This window comes from Lolium rigidum, chromosome 2 (genome assembly GCF_022539505.1).
Source record: "Lolium rigidum isolate FL_2022 chromosome 2, APGP_CSIRO_Lrig_0.1, whole genome shotgun sequence".
NCBI classification, from domain to species: Eukaryota; Viridiplantae; Streptophyta; class Magnoliopsida; order Poales; family Poaceae; genus Lolium; species Lolium rigidum.
In genome coordinates this window covers 84,764,701-84,773,535 of record NC_061509.1, presented here as the reverse complement: position 1 = coordinate 84,773,535, position 8,835 = coordinate 84,764,701, and the positions used below count along the sequence as shown (strand labels likewise).

At 43.2% G+C, this 8,835-nt stretch overlaps 1 long non-coding RNA gene across 4 annotated transcripts; it reads right to left on the bottom strand.

Annotated features, from left to right (window-relative positions):
* Positions 1-1,014: 1,014 nt before the first annotated feature.
* On the bottom strand, positions 1,015-4,660 carry LOC124692037. Of its 4 annotated transcripts, none has more exons than XR_006999276.1 (3): positions 4,642-4,660; positions 3,474-4,470; positions 1,015-3,257 (listed from the first exon to the last, which is right to left on the bottom strand). It is a non-coding gene; the product is annotated as an uncharacterized LOC124692037 (long non-coding RNA). The 4 variants fall into 4 exon arrangements; XR_006999277.1 differs by lacking the exon at positions 4,642-4,660 and having other exon boundaries at positions 3,474-3,594; positions 3,675-4,567; XR_006999275.1 differs by lacking the exon at positions 4,642-4,660 and having other exon boundaries at positions 3,474-3,594; positions 3,694-4,567.
* Between the last annotated feature and the right edge of the window lie 4,175 nt (positions 4,661-8,835).

Sequence of the window (8,835 nt, the reverse complement as noted above, 5' to 3'; positions counted from 1 at the left end):
CTTCTGTGTTGACACCAAGTGAGAGCTGATCCATGGTGAAGTCAGAAGAAGAGAATATCATGAAGGCCGGATTTGGAGGACCAGCTAATGTAGGTTCAAGTCTTTGCGCTGTTGAGGGGCTTGCTTGGTGTTTCAGGCTTTGCAACGGTGGTATGAAAGTGGGGCGGAAGCACTTGTGAAGTTTGGAGTCTTACCTTTCAGGGTGAAAACCCAAGGTCTGGCCTTAACTGGTTGTGCCTGGCAATGTCCTTGTTGAAGGCATTGTTTTGAGAGCGGAAACCATCTTCAGGGTGAAAACCTAAGATCTTTGATCGGGCGACGAGCGCCGGTGCACTGTTCCCTTCTTAGAGGCGTTGCTTTTGAAAAGTCTGAATTTCAGGTGTTGTATTGGTGGTGGATGTATTACTGTTGCAAAGGCTCGGATACTGTAGCGGGACATTTTTCTTCTTAGTTTTATTTTTCTCTTTTTTAGCTGTATGTATCCATAGTGTTATTAGGATATTGCGTTTTTGTAGAGGCTGAACGTAATTGGTATCTTCTAATATTAATATTAATATATTTCCTTTATCGAAAAGGACAAGTCCTGGGATGCACCATGTATTTAGCTTTGACAAAATCCCATCTTATCCCCTATGTCTCCAAGCCTGGAGGCTCTAAGAGGCTACATCCCAGAGACTAGTCACAGTCCGTGCATAAATTTGATGCCCTTCCAATGCTTTTTTTTTCCCTTATTGGATTTGGCAGACAAAACTTTGTAAGTGTTCCATACATGTGTTCAATCGTGAATATGCATATATACTACTAGCAAGGAAAGACGCGGCGGCACGCCGCGCTAGGCTGACGATTAAGGTGTGAGAATTGGTTCCTGTATTCATGGTATTCATGGTAGAGCTGATAGAGCGATGCAATGTTGTGATGTTTTCCTGCGCTCTATTGGATCTTTGCGTCATGCAGCTAGATTGATGAACAAATCCCGATAAACTATGTAGAGTAAGTTAATAGTAGATGGTATAGTTGTAGTACTTGGTTCACTTGAATGGTACAGCACCATATAACTTGCTAACATAGTTCTCATTTTCCTAGCTCTATTTCTATGCAATTGAAAACATCTTATTGACTATTAATCTTGTATTCTTGACATCTATGGTACATGTCTGTAATCCTCAGACATGGTTCAGCACAAAATTATGAATACTTAAAGAAAACATAATGCCATTGTAATAGATGAAAAGCTGATCTTCTAAATCTTCAGGTTCACTCCATCCAAAGCAGTTCATGTGGAGTTCATCTATATGACGTAAGTGTATCATCAGTCAGTGTCTCGATAGGTTCAAGATCGCGAACCAGAACAACAAAAGCTCCTTGCATTGGATCTGCAGTTCTAAATTGCCATTCGTTATATTTTCCACTAATAAAAGTATTTGACTACAAAAGTCCAGTGACAGTTAAATATACTACAGAAACCTTTTTAAGGACCGTGAATGGCGAAAATCTTTGCACTCAATCCACAATTTTTACTTGCTTAGCTATTTCAAATTGAGGTGACAAACAAAAGAGCGACAATTTGAAAAAGAACCCACATATAGTAAATGTATGTTATTAATCTAAGAGAACACTTGTAGCCCTCTACTGTACTCACAAGTAAAGAAACACATATATCGTCCACCATAAGAAGAGCCTTTTGGATGTTTAAGTCCAACCCATATGTTAGCAGGAGGGTTGCCTGGAATTTAGGCTAACTAACAGAGTATGCTGGGGAAGATCCTAGCACATCTTGAAAGCATCAGAACAAATCTCTTTTCCCCAAAATTATTATGAACCAATATAAAAATGAATTTATTGGCCTAATCATCCATACATATGCCACAAGAGGTATGTGTCTTGGCGGCAATAACCTTGGTGAAGGATTTCAAGAAAAAAATAGCTTACGTGGCTCTCCTATCCGAGAGATTTGTGAATGGGCCATCTCTGAAATATTTATTTTCTTATCATATTTCCGTATACTCCGATGGACACCAGATCATCTACACCAGAACACGGTAAGCGTAAATATTTTTAGAACACATTGGGTGAAACATAAATAAACGAAATATTGTTTTGCAAAAAGGAAATATATAGCAAGTACACCATACTGTAAAATCACAATGTATTGGTCATCAACAATGTTATCTTTAAATCATTTAAAATAATCTCACAGTTGTAAAAAATCACGGAATATAAAAAACCTGGACAAAAGGGCACCATGTTCAAATACAAACGAAATGCAAGGGTACCAATTTGTCAACTATAGAAATAGATAATGCCTAATATATGTTGAAGTAACCGATCCCCTCAGGTTCTCTGGGTTACATTATAATAAGTTGATGTATAACACATCCCTTCAGGTGCTCTAGCTTACATTATATAAGTTGATTTAAGATGCAGTTGACTCATTCAGAGTCCCATATTCTGAGTGGTAGTAGAATATCTCATTTACCAAACATAAGAATGATCAACTTTTCCAAATACATGAGAGGTAGCAAGCTCCAGTGGTAGAAAAAGGAGATAAAATAAAAAATAATAAGAAAACAAAGTGCACTTGGATATAATAAGTTGTAATTTTAATCACTATTTCCATTTTTAGAGTACAGTGGCCTCAAATGAATCAAACCTAGTTAATTACCACTGTACATCAAAAGAAACCTTGTCATAAACCAGTCTAAAGCTATCCAAGCATGAAATCACATAGAAGGCTAAATAAGGTATCCTACAACAAGTGAATAATAGTGGACGTAACAGTAAACATAATAACAATTTACCATATATAAGAATGAGTAAATTTGAAAATAATTCTACATTACAGCAAGCAAACTCCACCCAGTGTAAGAAGTAACAATAAACAAACAAAGTGCAATTGTATATAATAAATCATTATTTTGTTCACCATTAATTTCCATTTCTAGAGTATAGTGGCCGCACATGAATGTATGTTGGTTAATTGCCATTGTACAACAAAAATAAAGCTTGTCAAAAACCATTATGAGGCTAAGCATGGAATAATTGGGACTTTTATCAGGTTCAGCAAGATTAGCAACAAAAACGACAGGCTTTATAATTAGCATATAAATATCTGGCTGGCTTCTTTCTCATGGTCAGCCAAATCAACTGATCTTGCAGGTTCCATATCCCAAAGTATGCTCTTTTAGAAAACTGCTGGAATCTTGAACAATGCTGGTCATTTACAAATATCCATGCTAATCACTTATCTTCAGGCAATGCTGTAGAAGAAATTTGCAGCAAGATCAGAAAAATGAAATGGAGAGGGTGGCAGCATCTTTATGAGTTGATGGTCAATCAATTCTCTCTAGTAAGTCAACAAAAACAAGTGACACTTTAAGTTGAAAAAATAAGTAAATATGTTGTGATTTTTCTAGTGAGGAGTTTCCTGTTACATTGCACAGTTTGTAGTTCTTAAGAGCAGCAGAGAATAATACCTATTTTGCTCCAAGTAACATTTGATACCGCCTGCAGAACAACATGAGAAAGGGCAGACGAATCCTGTGATGCTCTCTTGATGGAACAAATTAGTTTTCCGCTTCAGTTTCAAACTTATTTCTGAAAATAACAGAAGGAAAATTTCACCATCTCCTTCCATAAATATGACCATGCAAAGTGTGTGAGGGGTAACATATCACCCTATATACAATTAATCACCTAGACAATGAGTATGTTTGCCTACGTGTGCGGTTTTTTCTTCTTTTTGAAATGTTAGCTTCAAAACTTAGGAGAAACCAGCAATGAGGACCAAGCAAACAACATGAATTTATGAATCAGAATTTCGCATGTAGTGATATATTTTACCAGTTGACGAACACGTAGAGCAATAGCTACCCCATGCTACACAGTAAATCTACAGTGCATAAAATTTGTGTCATAAATTGTGTAATAAAATTCACCCAAAAAAATCACCTGCAATCTGTTCCAAATATTTGTTGGACAGCAATAGCCAGTCATTTTGGAACTATCTGATGCAAATATCTGAAACATCGACCAAAGAATGAATGCGGATTCATGGAATTCTGTTATGATGTGTACATAGAAAAAATAAACATGCCCATTTTAATTAAATGATGAGTCCTTTGACTAAAGTTTCATATACGTCGATTAACGCCAGCCTGTGCAAGGTCATGTAAGGAGTTCATGTAACTACATAGGGAAGGCATACTTTTTTGGATGATGAATTAAATGCTCGACAATTTTGGTTAATCCGCTGCATGAGGCCATGAGAACCAACACTTTGAGCCTATTTTGATTGCATTCAGATTTATTTTGCTTTCAGTATGGGAAGAAAAAAAAAGAAACTTACTGGTAATACAATTACCCGGTCACTTTCGTTGAGGAATTCTAGCCCGCGAGCATCCATATGAAATTCAGAATTGTTGACACCTTTCAAAGTGTTAAGCAACCACGGAAGCCAGACTGGAATGCAGCCTGCCAAAGCCGGACCACCAATATCATCAGCTGACAAAGACACATGGAGGCAAGGACGCAAACCAGATTTGGACACAACCCAGCGGTAACCAGCCATCAACCATCACATCAAGCAGCGCAGCCTACAAACATGAATCAAGAAACCAAAGATCAAATCGTGAACACACATACCAGCAAACTCCCAAAATTGGTCCGCTCAAGAAGAACGCAGATGAGAAGAAGACAAACCGATGGATGATGAAGGCCAAACAACAGCTGATTATCAAGATCCCACCACAAGGAATGGTTACAGGGATGGCAAAGCCAGGAAGCATCGCCGCCATGGCTGCCCAGTGGAAACGCACTGCGGGGAAAGCCAATCCTGAGCAAGGAGGAGGAAACGTCCCGCCCCTGCACCGGAGCCCAGGACTCTCCATATATGGCGTCTCCAGATCTTGACGGGGACCACCAAATCAGCTGGCCACACCGGCCGCCGGCTAACCTCGGCAGCGCCGACCACAACCATCTCCGACTCCAATTCCCAGCACAACCACCAGCCCCCACCGGTAAACCCTTTACCGCCAAGGGCCAATGTCCAGCCACCCTCCCGAGCCTAGCATACCTTTAGAGGGAGGAATCCAGATTCGGACCGAACCAAATCGGCCACCGCCGCAGCCATGGTTGCCAACTCCGCCAAACATCCACGTCGACGTCCAACGTCTACCGATCCGCCACCAGCGGTCACCGCCAGGCTGCAGAACTCACCACCGAGCCGCCGTGCCATTGCGCAGTGCGCTAGCGCAACGCCACTATCGTCCCCGCCGTCCACCACCGAACAGGGAAGAGAGAAGGGCCCGCAGATGCCAATCGAGCTTCGCCCGTCAGCGCGGCCCGGCGCGGCGAGGATGGAGCGGATGGGCTAGGCCCGGCGGCACCAGGGACATCAAAGCTTACGGTTAATGGTGGAAGGCGGCGAAAACAGGGATGAAGTGGAGATCAGGACAAAAGGATGCACGTGAGATTTGTAGAGATGAGAAAGGAGGGGAATTTTCTAGAGATATGCTACACGTAGGAAGCGACCACCGCTTTGACGCCCGACAGATCTTCCATATGGTTAGTTGCTGACCCTACGATGGCCCACCACTATTTAACCAGATCCTAGATACGGCCACATCCAAAACAGCCCAGGAAAGGAAACGCTCAGCACGACACATGTGTCAACACCACAGGGAACTTAGCATATAGCCTAAATGCTATAGAGTACCAAGTGGTACACAGAAAAAAATCAGCAAGTACATAACTAACAATGAAACACACGTGTTCAACTTAGCGTTAATTCAAAAAAATCTCAAAAAACTGAGAAAAATCGAAATCGTTCAGGTTTAGTATAGTTATTATACTAGTACTAGATCAATGACTAGTCGAACTAACCTTGTGCTATTTATAGATCATAAAGACAATGTAAGAGCATCTCCAGTCGCGTTCCCCAAAGCGTCACCCAAAGGGATTATCAGGATGCCAGCCAAAAAACCGTCTTAGTCGCGTGCCCCAAAGACCGCTTCGGTCCGGACGTGCTCCAAATATTGTCCGGCGTCCCTAGCCCATCCCCTGTGTATAGAGGTTCTATCAAGGACGCCAGACACGACTTTTACACTTGCTTTTTGTTTGGAGGTCGCGTTTGGGGGACGTGGCTAGGAAAGTGACCTCCTCCAAACGCAAATTCGGTCCGAACGTCCCCCAAACGACCAATTCGGCGTTTTTGCCGGACGTCGTTTGGGGAATACGACTAAAGATGCTCTAAGCAGCGCAACAATCTGGATACATACACACAGATACAAGTCAATCGATAGGCAGATAGGCGGATACAATCTGGATACATACACACAGATACAAGTCAATCGATAGGCAGATAGGCGGATACGATAATCAAGCATTCAATTAGTGCCCAATATGGTGGCCCCTCATCCATCAATCGTTGCCACCATATGGTGGCTGGCAACTGAGCCGGTTTCGAAGCCCGGCAGACCTTCCTACATTCTTCCGCCGTACTCCAGCACTGGTTACCTGCCATTGTTAAGCAGCAGAAACATTTCTCTCAGTTGCACTTGTCCTTCAAACACACTATAGTAAGGGGGGGGGGCAACGGCCCCCTGCCTTAGAAAAGCTTTGCCACTATGAACAACGAGCTCTTGATGTCGTTTTGCCCAAGGACCAAATTAGGTGGGCAAACATATACTTACAACAATAATTGTTGGCTGCGGCTGCTTCAGCGATAGCAGCGGCTTTCGCGGCGGCTAAACCCTAGAATACTCCCGGGTAGGCCATAAGGAAGCCTATGGCCGCGTTGATGCCACATGCGGCATGAGTGAGAAGCACGGCGGCCTCGTACCGAGCGCAGAAGTGGGGAGGCAGAATGGTGCACTTTTTCAGCCCATTGTAGAGGTACTCCACAACTGACGCTGAACTCGTGCTAGCCACGAACAAGAACACCAGCGTGATCTGTACGCACGAACGAATATGCATGGGATTATAAATTCAAAACATCACACAATATTGAGGCACGTACATACGACGTATGCAAGATTCAAGAGAGCTAGCTAGCTTATTACCCACTCGGAAACCACGAGTGTCGCCATTAGCATGTGATAACCCCCAAGAGCAGGGGATTGCTATAACACCTCTCAATGTGGAAGTGAGGTATCGATTCGCAGGAGCAAGAAGGAAAAGATAATATTTTCTTGGACTAAATTGTCACAAGTTTTAGATGATTATGCACAAGACAATTTAATTGAGTGGTGGAGGTTGATTTGATACAAGAAAATAAAGTACAACAAAATAACAATTTGAAGTGTCCCAATCCACTTCAACACAAGAGGACAAGGGGGGCAACGGCCCCCTGCCTTAGAACAAGGGGCTCTTGATGTCGTTTTGGCCAAGGACCAAATTAGGTGGATAAGCATATACTTACAACATTAATTGTTGGCTGCGGCTGCTTCAGGGACAGAAGCGGCTTTCGCGGCGGCAAAACCATAGAACACTCCCAGGTAGGCCATAAGGAAGCCTATGGTCGCGTTGATGCCACACGCGGCATGAGTGAGAAGCACGGCGGCCTCGTACCGAGCGCAGAAGTGGGGAGGCAGAACGATGCACTTTTTCAGCCCATTGTATAGGTACTCCACAACTAACGCCGAACTCGTGCCAGCCGCGAACAAGAACACCAGCATGATCTGTATGCACGAACGAATATGCATGGGATTAGAAATTCAAAACATCACACAACATTGAGGCACGTACCTCGTACGATGTATGCAAGATTCAAGAGAGCTAGCTAGCTTATTACCCAGCTCTCTTGGACTCCGTGGTGTGAGTCTGGGTGTGTGCCGTGGTGGGGTGGTTCAGGTTGAGCAGAGGGCTGGTTCGAGTTGGGGCAGGTCAAGCACTAGTTTTCAATTCTAAACAAGGCCACGACAATCTCTTATTCTCATTGAAGCACGGTGGTTTCCGAGTGGGTAATAAGCTAGCTAGCTCTCTTGAATCTTGCATACGTCGTATGTACGTGCCTCAATGTTGTGTGATGTTTTGAATTTCTAATCCCATGCATATTCGTTCGTGCGTACAGATCACGCTGGTGTTCTTGTTCGCGGCTAGCACGAGTTCAGCGTCAGTTGTGGAGTACCTCAACAATGGGCTGAAAAAGTGCACCGTTCTGCCTCCCCACTTCTGCGCTCGGTACGAGGCCGCCGTGCTTCTCACTCATGCCGCATGTGGCATCAACGCGGCCATAGGCTTCCTTATGGCCTACCCGGGAGTATTCTAGGGTTTAGCCGCCGCGAAAGCCGCTGCTATCGCTGAAGCAGCCGCAGCCAACAATTATTGTTGTAAGTATATGCTTGTCCACCTAATTTGGTCCTTGGGCAAAACGACATCAAGAGCTCCTTGTTCATAGTGGCAAAGCTTTTCTAAGGCAGGGGGCCGTTGCCCCGCCCCCCCGCCCCCCCTACTATAGTGTGTTTGAAGGACAAGTGCAACTGAGAGAAATGTTTCTGCTGCTTAACAATGGCAGGTAACCAGTGCTGCAGTACTGCGGAAGAATGTAGGAAGGTCTGCCGGGCTTCGAAACCGGCTCAGTTGCCAGCCACCATATGGGGCATTAAACACAAAATTTTCTCCCACTTCTTTTCTATGGGGTGACATTAGTGGCACAGGAATAATATGCTTTCTGCCATTTTGTTCAAAGATAAAATTATTTCTTTATAAAACAGAGAGCACATAATGTCCTAATCATTCTAGTATATCAATTTTTTGATAAAAACATTTTGATACTTAAAAGAATGGTTCTAATATTAAGAGGAATCCGTCGAAACATTTAGCAGCAACAAAATGGAA